The sequence below is a fragment of the Pleurodeles waltl genome, chromosome 5 (assembly GCF_031143425.1).
Source record: "Pleurodeles waltl isolate 20211129_DDA chromosome 5, aPleWal1.hap1.20221129, whole genome shotgun sequence".
Lineage (NCBI taxonomy): Eukaryota > Metazoa > Chordata > Amphibia > Caudata > Salamandridae > Pleurodeles > Pleurodeles waltl.
In genome coordinates, this window is record NC_090444.1 from 1,130,906,343 (window position 1) to 1,130,918,031 (window position 11,689).

General features: G+C 47.9%; 1 protein-coding gene across 1 annotated transcript in view; it reads left to right on the forward strand.

The window, feature by feature from the left end:
* LOC138296308 (zinc finger protein 154-like) overlaps positions 1 to 11,431 on the forward strand; it is a 298,559-nt gene extending 287,128 nt beyond the window's left edge. The window contains exon 8 of the mRNA XM_069235325.1: positions 11,313 to 11,431. The gene's annotated coding sequence lies outside the window, so the exon portion shown is untranslated. The remainder of the gene's footprint in view (positions 1 to 11,312) is intronic.
* The last annotated feature ends 258 nt before the right edge of the window (positions 11,432 to 11,689 follow it).

The window sequence follows — 11,689 nt, forward strand, 5'->3', positions numbered from 1 at the left end:
AGTTACTGTCATCACTATGGGCCTCTTCAGTTGGGGGACTGGATAGTGCTGGCACCTCCTCTCCAGTGACATTGGCTGGGGTACCTGTGAGGATGTAAATGATGTATTATGCTTCATGTGTACCCCAGGCTTCCTCTCTATGGTTGGTGTTGCTCTGCCAGCTTTTACTTGTGTATGTTGGTGTATAGTGGGATTGTTGGTTTCCCTATGCTGTGCATGCTTTAGTGATGAGTGTCCATTCAGGGCTGTGAGGGGTGTCCATGCATTGGTACAGCATGCAGGGCTTGGCATTGGGATTAGTGATATGTGATGGAGTGTGTGGGATGCAGTGGAGTGACGGGAGTGAGGGTGAGGGTGTGTGATGGCATGCAGGTAGGGGGGTGATAATTGTTGAAAGTTGACTTGCCAGAGTCCAGTCCTCCTCTGACTCCGGCCAGGCCCTCAGGGTGCAGTATTGCCAAGACTTGCTCCTCCCATGCTGTGAGTTGTGGGGGAGGAGGTCCAACGCCAGTTCTCTGGATAGCGAGCTGGTGTCTTGCTGCTATGGAACGTATCTTCCTCTGTAGGTCGTTACACCTCTTCCTGATATCGTCCCTTGTTCTGGGGTGCTGTCCCACGGCGTTGCCCTTGTCCATGATTCTCCGCCATAGCTCCATCTTCCTGGCTATTGATATTTGCTGCACCTGTGCTCCAAATAGCTGTGGCTCTACCCTGACGATTTCCTCCACCATGACCCTTAACTCCTCCTCAGTGAAATGGGGGTGCCTTTGTGGTGCTATTGGTGTTATGTGATGTGTGTTGGTGAGGGTGTGTTTGGTAATGTGTTGGGGTGTGTGAAGTGGGGTCTGTGAGGGATGTATGGTTGTATGTGGTGTGTGTATGTAGTTGAGGCAGTGGTCTTGGTGTCAGTCTTGTGCCAATGATTTGTATTCGTAAAGGGTTGTGGGTAATGTGGGTGGGTGCTTCACCCTGCAGATGAAATGAACGGCAAACAAGTGACCTGTTAGCTCTCCCTGAAAGCTGTAGTATCTTCTTAAGAACCATTAAAATAAAAAGAAGAGAGGCAAAGAAATGAAAGGAGAACTATAAAAGGAGAACATTAAAACTAAAGTACTTGTCAACCAGCCGTTGCACTGAAGCACCCTCATTTTGAGGTAGGTGAATACATGTGATCAGTAAATGCTGTCATTCAGAGGGCATGAGTGTCAGTGATTGATGTGAACTGAACCATTACCCCATGCAGCACGCTGTCATTGATGGAAGCTGAATCTAAATGACAGACAGACCAATGGCAGGACAGAGATGACCTGAAGACCCTCTGTGTATATTTATAGATGTATATTTATTTTAATGGATGTATTTATTTAACCTTTGGTTTATTACAAGATCCATGCAGACACCTGAGAAGAGATTCTTGCAAGAATTATGATAGTGCAACTCCTCTCCGCCTGTTGCTCGTCAGATGCTATAACCACCATCAAGTAACCTTTCCCACAAAGGTAATTTGTGAAACTTCATGTTTTAAAATACATGTTTGTAGGTTTTAATACAGAAAACTAACAATCCATCTTTAAATGCCTATTGACTTTAACATATGCTTTTTACAACCAATATGCGATTCATTTGCCTTTGTTGTAACATTTCATAATAAACAGATCAGACCTATGGCATTTGATTTTTCTTTCCTAGTGAATAGGGCCTCTAGTTGTTGTCAGTGAATAGACTCCATAATCAACTGAAGTCTCCTGTATTGAACAACCATTACACTTACAGTCATAACATTATCTAGTATGCAAAAAAACTGTTGGCAAAGCAAAATACCATCTGTCCTAAGAGGGCCTAACAAGGATTCTGACAGTGCAAATCAACTATACTCGTACTCTGAGAGAGGTGGTAACCAGCAGTAAACCCCTTCAATACTAAGGTAATCTGTAAAATTCTATGTAACGTAATATCTATCTATAGGCTTTAACACATAGTAATAACAATCTGCCCTTAAAATTTGACTTTAAAATATGTTTTTTATAATCAAAATGCCAGGCCTACTGTCTTTATCTTAACTTTTCATTGTAAACAGGCAGGCCTATTGGGCATGGCTGCGCCAGCAACCGAGATGGCTATGTAAGGCGGAGCTCTGTGATCTGCACCACCAATCCTCACTGCAGTGGGGGCTATGTCGAGACTGGGGGGGAATGCCGAGCCCCAATTGACCAGTGCGGGTGCTGGTGTTGCTGGACCTGTTGCTAGCTGAATCAATTTGTGAACTAGGTGGAGCCATATCTGGGCCTTGCTGACACTGAAGGCAGCCTCGGATGCCAGACAGAGACAGGAGCTACTGGCAAGCTGGAGGGCAAACCAGTGGGTCCCCTGCCAAAACTGGGGACTGAAGACGAACTGCCACCCTGCGGAAAATGTGCCTTGATCGGGCGGGGCCTTGATGATGCTTCATGGGCCCTCTCAGGCCTATGCATGATTGGGCCTTTGAATAATCTGGGCCCCAGAGACATGGAGGGGGTGGGCATCTGCCTGATATGCAAGTAGTCCCTGAGCTTGATGAAATTGCCGTTGTGCTGTTCGCCGCTTCTCCTCGCAGGAGACCTTCCTCCCTGAACTTTCACTGACTTATCGCAGTCCCTTGCGGCCAAGCTCGTCTTCATTGAGGGAGGATTACTGAGTGTAGGGAGGTAGGCTGCCCACCACAGAAGCCTTTAGGGCATTACCCCACACAACTGTCATCATTGTGAAGGGAGGTTAGAGGCAAAGTAAGCTGCAGTTTGATTTCCGCAGATTGTCCAGACAGGCCCTATCGCTGCTGAACGCGGAGGAGAGCCTGGCGCTCAATGTATCTGGTGAGACACACTCTGGCACGATGCCATAGTACTGGAACTCAAAGCAGGCCTCCAGTTGATTGACACCAAGATTAATTCTGCATCCACTAGGTTGGACAGGATCATGAAGCAACTGGATAAGCACAATGCCAGATTACATGGGGCAGAGCAGCGCATATCAAACCTCAAGGATGATGCTGCCACCCCAATCAACCAGGTAACCAAAATAGATAGGCACCTGGTTACGACAAGCTAAGACTGAAGATTTGGAGACCAGGACACGGCGCAACAATATCCGAATTGCTGGGGTGGCTGAAACCACACACATGGGGAGACCTGATGCCTTTGTTCAAAACTTGCTTTCAGAACTCTTTGGGAGGTTCAGTTTCTTAGAGGTCTTCCTGGTGGAGAGAGCCTTCAGGTCCTTGGGGCCACAGTGCCCCCGCTCCCCCAGACACACTGAGGCCCCAAATTGCCTGCCTACATTATTTTTGCAATTGTTATGCCACCCTGCGCCTGGTCTGGAAGCAAGGTGCTCTACACTAGCAGAGATCAACACATCTATCTTCCTTGATTACACCCAGTCTGTGAGGCCTGGAAGAAATGTGCAGACATTAAGAAGTTGCTACGTGAAGTTTGTGATATTATATCCAGCGTGTCTGAAAATTGACATGGGAGAGAAATCCCATGTTTTCAACAATCCTACGGAGGCCTCATTATTTCATAAGAAACAATTCAAGCTGGAGAGGTCCCCGCACTGCTTAGAGTGTCAGCCTTCTCATGATGTGGCAGAATGAGCAACTATCTAATGGCCTATGTTGGGTGGCGCTGTAGTCTGGCTTGACCAGTTGCTACTGACTTCCATATCTGGGCAATGTGCGTCTCCCTGGCTCGAATCCCCTATCGTATATTGTTCTTGGCCCTCTGCTGCTCGGAGCTTATGTGTAGTTAATAGTGCTGTTTCACTGGTGGGAAAGGATCACAAAGTGTTTCCGCTACCCATGGTGTGTACCACCATAGCCCCTACTTTCAGGAAATTGGGGGAGTACTCCACTGAAAGTTGGTTGGTGGGGGGGCAACAGGGAACATGCTTTCATCTTCATAATGCGGACTATAATTTTTTGGATTTATGCGACTCCTTACCATTTTTCGTATTACACACTGATGTCAGGATACATTTTTCACTCTAAGACACATGTCACCTAACTCCACTAAACTGCTGCTCTTCATAACATGAAATGTACAGAGCATCAATAAACCCTGTAAGGGTAAGCACATTTTAACCTACCTGGACCGACATAGAGCAGATGTGGCCTGTCTACAAGAAACACAGTTCCCTCCTGCTGGGATCACTATGTATGCAGCAAGATGAGAAAATCGTAGGTACTTCGCTTCCTATAGCTCTTACACAAGGGGTGTCTGCATATTGGTCCACAAGGGGGTCAACTTCCATTATCTTATTTGGTTACAAAAAGGACAATAGTTTAGCCATAATCAATACCTATGCGCCTAACATTGACACTTCCGCTTTTTTCTGTGACCCGCTGTCAACCCTCATGCAAACCCTGGTGAGTGTCATCCTAGGGGAAGGGGACCTGCATCTGTCTATTTGGGCCCTAGAAGCGCTCCAAAGCCCCATTCTTTGGGAATACTGCTAGACACCTTGGCTAGGTATGGCCTTATGGACATCTGACATGTCTGTCACGGAAACCGACGAGAGTACATCTTTTACTCTGCTCTGCATGGGACATTGTCACTTATAGATTGGGTCATCTCTAGAACTGCTTCTCCATGGGTTACTGACATGCTAGCCCTTATACATTCGAGGACCTGGCCATACTGGCGTTTCCCGAGTGATGCACTGCATGGTGCAGTCTTTCGCTCTGAAGTGTGGGAAGCGATCCTCGAGTATTTCCAACTCAATGAGGGTTCAGGATTGTCTCCAGCAACCCTTTGAGCTGCATTCAAAGCCTACTTCTGGGGCATCACCATAGCCAAACGGGCAAGGGTACTAAAAGACATTCGGTGTCAGAGAAGATGGAGCACACCGTAAAGCGACTGGATGATGCCACTGCAGATGGACCAGGTATCTAACCTCCTGGACAGCCATCACTTACTCCACAAATATAGAGACCTATATAAATAAATAAAATATCTCGGCAGGTAGGCCCAAGCCAGGCGCTATGGAGAGGAAGAACGACCTGGGAGGAGACTGGCATCACCCCTCAGGGGGGATAAACACAAAAATGAAATACCGCAGTTATACACATCAACTGGGGTGACACTAACCACTAATGAAGTTATCACCCTTGAATTTGTTCACTATTACAGCCAACTATACTCTTCAAATTTGATGAAGTCTGAGTCCACCATCCGCACCTATCTCGATGACATAGTAATGGTATGACACTCCCGGTCAGCTCCTGGCCTGCCCTATCACTAAAGAAGAGATCCTGGTTGCCATTGATAGTCTGCCAGGCCATGAAGCCTTGGGCAGTGACGGCCTCACTGGAGAATTTTATAAAACCTACTGATATGTACTGGCTCCCCCACTTACTTCAGATCTATGTGGAGGCATTTAACAAACGGATCTTATCGCCATCCTTTTGGGAAAGGGTTATTACCCTGCTGCCCAAACCCAACAGCGATCCCACTGCATGTTCCTCATACAGACCATTGTTCTTAATTAATGTAGACAAAATACTTGCCAAAGTTATTGCCGCTAAGTTATCAGTTTTAATGGAACAGCCTTAAACATTTGCATGGTCTTTGCGGTTCTCAACCAACTAAACCCCACACTGGAGGCTGCAGTGGTACTTCTGGATGCTGAAAAAGCATTTTGATTTGCCGGAATGGCCCTTCCTCATGGAGGTGCTGCCGGAGGTTGGAATGCCACAAGGCTTTACCAGACTAATCCAGCTGCTATATATACAGCCTGTGGCTAGGGTATAGGTCAGTGACCTCACATCAGACCCCTTTCCTATATATTGGGGTACTAGACAGGGTGCCCACTCTCCCCTTTAATGTTTGTCCTGGCAATGATCTTACTGGAGAGACATGTTCATTGAGGACTCATCTTCTCCACTGGCCGCCTCCTGTTATCCATGTATGCAAATGACATTTTACTATTTGTCAAAACCCCAGCAGAGCAAATAGGCCCTGTAGTCCAAGAAATAATTCGCTTTGGGGGGATGCTCCGGATTTTGATAGGATCGAGGCGAGGATTATGCTATCCGTTCTTTTTTGAATAGCAGCCATTTCACAACTTCACCAGTACAAACTGCCACTCCCATGAAGCATTGGGAATAAAGTAAAAAGAACAATAACATCCAATGGTAAAACAGTTCCATGCATCAGCCAATCAGCTATGAACAGTCCATAATATAGTCCATCATCTGTGTCTCCTCAGCCTCTTTTTTTCGCTGCTCGCAGCTGAGATAGGTTAACCCTTAATTTTTACTCCTGTCATTGTCAGGTTGCATATTGTTGTAATCAATTGTTGTCATAGCGCTTACTGCATGATGTCGGTGTGCGATTGCTGCCTGTATTACTTCCGGCTGGGGGAACACTTTAGCTCCTTCGCGGACATTTCAACTTGGTGCAGCTCATGACGTGATGTGGACCTCCCACTGCTAGGTGGCGCTAGGGTTGGCACATTCATTAGACTGCGGCGGGTGACTTCGAATTCCCTTCACAGTGGGATCGAAGCTGTGCACTGACAGCCATGGAGCCTTTGCCGCCTGGAGAGTGAGGCCCATACCTGTGGGGTCTGTACTGCCTGGATGGGCCTTATTAATTATTTCTGACGCGCTGTGGGGTCCGTACCGAATGTGATTCATTCCTACACCCCAAAAAGGGGTCTGTAACTATTTTGACAGGGCTTGTTGGGCGCTTGGGGACACACTTCCAGGCAGGAACCCCATACAGTTGTGCACTAGGTGTGTAGTGTTCCCGGGCTCAGACCCACCAGCAGCGAGGCTTTGCCCACACCTTTAACTTGGCTGTAACCCAGCCCCATAATTGAAGGGCTTAGGCCTGTGAAATATCTTGGGACCACCTCTCTCTTTCACATAGTGCTGGGTGCATACACTATAATTGTTTTACTTACCAGCCCACAACAGATCCTGCAGTGCTCTGCCTGCTCACTATTCTGTGGCCATGTTGCGCTAGCGCCAGAGTAATGCACATTGTGGCTTTTTTGGGGCTTTTCTGTGCCTTTAGGCCTTCTAAATGGAGGTTGCCAACAACACTCAGAGGGAGGTGACCCTCTAGCACACCTTCTGTGGGATGATTGGTTTTATGATGTGGTGGGTGCATTGATATACAGGGCTGTGTCTGATGCCATGGGTCCCTTAGAGGAACAACTCTCTCAACAGATTGCGCACAAGTGTGCATAGGCTGCGGGATGCCAACCGGCCCTAACGGCAAGCCTGGTATCCCCAGGGGAATCCCAGCCACCCAGAGCTGACGCAACCCTGGCAAAGCGCCACCACGAAGCAGGGGGTGACAATGACGCTTTTGCCTGACTTAAAGAGGCCTTTCTGGCCCAGACCTGCCCTTCTTCTACCTGGGACCCGGCTGGGTTGTTAACAGAGCCACTCCCTTGGATTTCCCTCTGACCAACGTGGTGAGGACTCACACAGGGATCCCAATGATGATGTCGGCCCCCAAGGCCTTGGTTCCCCTCATCCCATCCTCCTCCTCCCAATAGTGTGGTTGAGGGGTACGACATGTTGGACCCTGATGGCATACTTTATCCCGTCTTCTGTATGGGCCCTGTCTGAAAAGTTGGCAAATTATGTGGTGGGTCGCATCCGGAAACCAATAGAAAAGGAGTCCAAAACTGCCTCAGGCCGGAATACCCTTCCCTGGGTGGTAAGGTAGCCCTCACACCTTAGTTGGACCTTAGGATGACCACCTTTCTCTAAAGATTCATGAGGGACCCAAAGAATTGTATAGATAGGTCCTGCCGGGTGTGGCTGGACAAACTCCTGGATGTCCTTGACTTCTTGACAAAGATATTGGACATGGCTGAGGATGCCAAGTCTGCGGGCTCCTTAATTTCCCAGAAGATCTGTCTGGTTGGGTTTCTCTGCAACGCAAACTGCGCATTATCGCCGTCACTCTTTGCTAGTAAAGGTGGACCTGAAGCTTTGGGACCTGGCATATTCTGAGGCAGGGCAGTAGCACAAGGGGTACTATTTGTGGAACCTTTTATTAAGGAGTTGGGAATATTCATGAACACATTCATTTCATTAAACAAGTCCCAAACCTCCATGAAAAGAGTGTTTACAGCTTGGGTTGCAGGGGCCGCTAGACTGGCCGGGCACACACACTACCCTTTTCAAGGGCAAGTTTCCATGCAAGACCAATACCGGGATCAAAGTTGCTTTGCCAACTTCTACCCAACAAGAGGCCGGCACTTCTGAGGTGAAAGTGGCAGAGGAGCAGACCATTTCTGGTGAGTGTTCTCCCTTCTTACTTTCTAAAAGTAGGGGGCCGTCTGGCAAATTTTCCCAGGCCTTGGAATCAATCACAAGGGATGCGTGGGTCCTGCAAATGATCCAGGGCTTTCAAATGGAGTTTTACTGCTCCTTCAGAAATGACTCGCACCCGTGCCCATTCATTTTTCTTCCCACAAGGACGGGCTCGTGGATGCGGAGGTCTCCGCATTGCATGCCAAGGGCGCTCTATCTCCCACGGTTACGCACCCCTGTGCCTTCATCAACAATCCTAATGACCAGTCATCAACTGATGTGAATTCAACCAATGGCTGGCATATCGACATTTCAGAATGGAGAGGATCCGCCTCCTTTGCGATGTCTTGTACCTGCTCGATTGGTTGCTGCGTCTCAACCTGAAAGATGCTTACCTGTCTATTCCAATTTTTCCACCCCACAGGCGGTTTCTCCAATTCATCTGGCAGCAGCAGACTAAAATTTTCCACTCTGCCCTTCGGGCTCTCCTCTGTACCTTGGTGCATCATGAAGGTTCTCAAACCAGTCGTGGAATACCTCAGGATGCAAGGGGTACACCTGATTGTATATCTCAACAGCATGCTCCTCCTGGCCCAGTGCCCTCAGAAGCTGTCTCTCCAACTGCAAATGGCGGTCGATCTTCTGCAACGACTCAGGTTTGTCATAAACAAGAGCAAGTCCTTGTTGATCCCAACACAGCAGGATCTGTGATGGGAGTCTTCTGTCTCTGAAGGTGACGAAGATCCGTCACAAGTTGCGACACACTTTGGCCAGGCAGTGGGTCTTGTTACTGTAGGTGGCTCGTCTGATAGGTCTTCTCTCATCCTTCATCCAAGCCGTCTTTCCAGGTCCTCTCAACTATCGGGCTTACAGCACCTGAAGGCCGCCCATCTGTGCAAGGGCGTCACATACTCTCAAATGGTCACTCTTTCAGAAGAAGCGCAGTAAGAAATCCGTAGGTGGCTTTCTCATATGGAAGCCTGAAATGGGGGAGGGATTTTTGTCTCTGCCACAGATCAAGTCATAGAATTGGATGCCAGCAGGTCAGGATTGGGCATGCGGTGTGGAGATTTGGTCACCGGAGGCTTGTGGTCTCTGAACAAACAAAAATTACATATAAACTGTCTGGAGCTTTTAGCCTGCTCCTTAGCAGTCCGGTGCTGGACCAAGGACTTAATTCAGTTGTGAGGACTCCTGATAATGGACAACTTCTTGGTGGTCTGCTATATCAGTCATTTGGAATGTACTCGATCCAAGACTCTCTCTGATCTCGTGACCAGTTTCTGGCAGTATTTCCTGGACTGTCAGATCTCAGTCACAGTGGAGTATCTCTTTGGTCAGGAGAACCAAGTGGGTTATCAATCCCAACATTTCCAGGATTACAGCCTGTGGAAGCTCCACCTGGAGGTTTTTTCGGATCTCCAGGTTAGTGGGGACTGTTCTCAGTACACCTGTTTGCATCCAGGTTCGACCACTAGCTGCCCAGGTTTTCCACCTGGAGGCTGGAGCCATTGGCTGTGTCACAATGATTTTCTCCAAGATTGGAGTCTGGGAACTGGAAATGCTTTTCCCCCCTTCGCTGTGATCACACGAGCATCCGCTCAGCTCCGGCACCAGGAGGCCAATCTGGTGATGGTCACCCTAATCTGGAAGTCTGAAGTTTGGTTTCCGGTTCTTCTGGCTTCTCCAATACGTCTCCCCTGGTTTCTGTCGCTTCTCCTCAGTCCAGACCAGATTCCTCATCAGATGGTTCTAGAGGGATTACTTTCGCTAATGGTGTGGCGGATTACAGGAGACGATAGTTGGTCCCGGGCCTTTCGAACCAAGCTGAGGACTTCCTGTCTAAAGCCTGGGCCGACAGTCCAATTTAGCAGTATAGATCAGCCTGGATTCGGTGGACCTGTTGGTGTTTGTGATGGGCTCTCAATCCCATGGGTGCTGGTGTAGTTCTTGTCCTTAACTTCCTGGCTAGCTTGGTGATGGTGGACTGGCATATCACTCTCTCAATACCTACTGTTTGGCTATTTCGGCAGTACATGTTCTGGTGGAGAGCTCTCGCTGGGGTAACACCTATTTGTGTGCTATCTCCTTCGGGGGATCCGACTATCCCTTCCCCCAGAACCTCACTATTCAGCACCTTGTGATGTAAACCAAGTGCTTAACTTGTTTTTGTCCTGGTAACCCAACCGCTTCTTGTCCACAAGCAAACTGTCAGCTATGCTGGCTATGCTACTCTGCCTGGTATCCTGTAGGAGGGTCTCAGCTGTGCATGCCTTGGATATCTCAAGCAGGACTTTTTCTCCTTCCGGAGTATGCTTCATGGTAAGTAGGAGGACGAAGTGTAATACTTGAGTTATTTAATACCCTGCCTTTCCAGACTTCCCAAAGCTGTGTGTGGAGCAATGCCTCAAGGCATACAAGTAGATGTCTGCGGAATTTCACCCTCCGGGTGAACGTCCGCTCCTCATTGTCTGTGGAAACCACATAAGGCGGTGTCTTCCCCCACCATTGCTCGTTGGGTGCGATGGGTGATTCATTGAGGCTGGTATTGACCTGTCTCTCTTTGGTGCATGTTCTGCGCATGGAGCCATGGCCTCAAAGGTGTTCAGTTTGGGTACCCGCTTGGAGGGCATCAAGAACGTGACAGACTGGTCTTTGGGCTCTACATTTAAGCCGGCATTCAATATGGCTGATCTGGTGGTGAGCAAGCTTTGAACTAGCATAATCCTTGCCTCTGGTCCTGACACAGAATGACATTTTTTCTAGCTATCATAACAGAAAGTTTCAATTCTATTAAGGACTCGGAGGCAAAGATTATCCCACCCTGGCAGTTAATATATGAACAACCCTCCCCCAGTGACTAGTAAGTATCGAGGTTATTATGCTCAGTTATGTTTATTACAAGAATATCTCATACATTTGCTGTTCTGTGGATATACCTGTTTTTTTTCTGCAGGTTGTTAACACTAATCACAGTAGTCTGCTAAAATTGTCCTTTTTTTTATAGGAACGGAGATGGGTAATAGGACGTGTGAGGACAGAGCACCAGTGTGACTTGCGCGACAAGAGGGGCCAAGGGGACACCAATGATGGACCACATTATGGACTGTTGATAGCAGATTGGCTGATGCATGGAACTGTTAAACCACTGGATGTTATTGTTCTTTTTACTTCATTCACAATTTTCCATGGGCATAGTAGTTTGTATTGGTGAAGTTGTGAAATGGCTGCTATTCAATAAAATGAAGAAAGGATAGCATAATCCTCACCTGTGAGTCCGTAATAGAATGGAAACTTTCTGTTACGATAGCTGGGAAATCCATCAACTGGTCCAAATTCAAAATACTTTCTCTTACTGACTCTGCCTCATAGGTGGACCTGGAA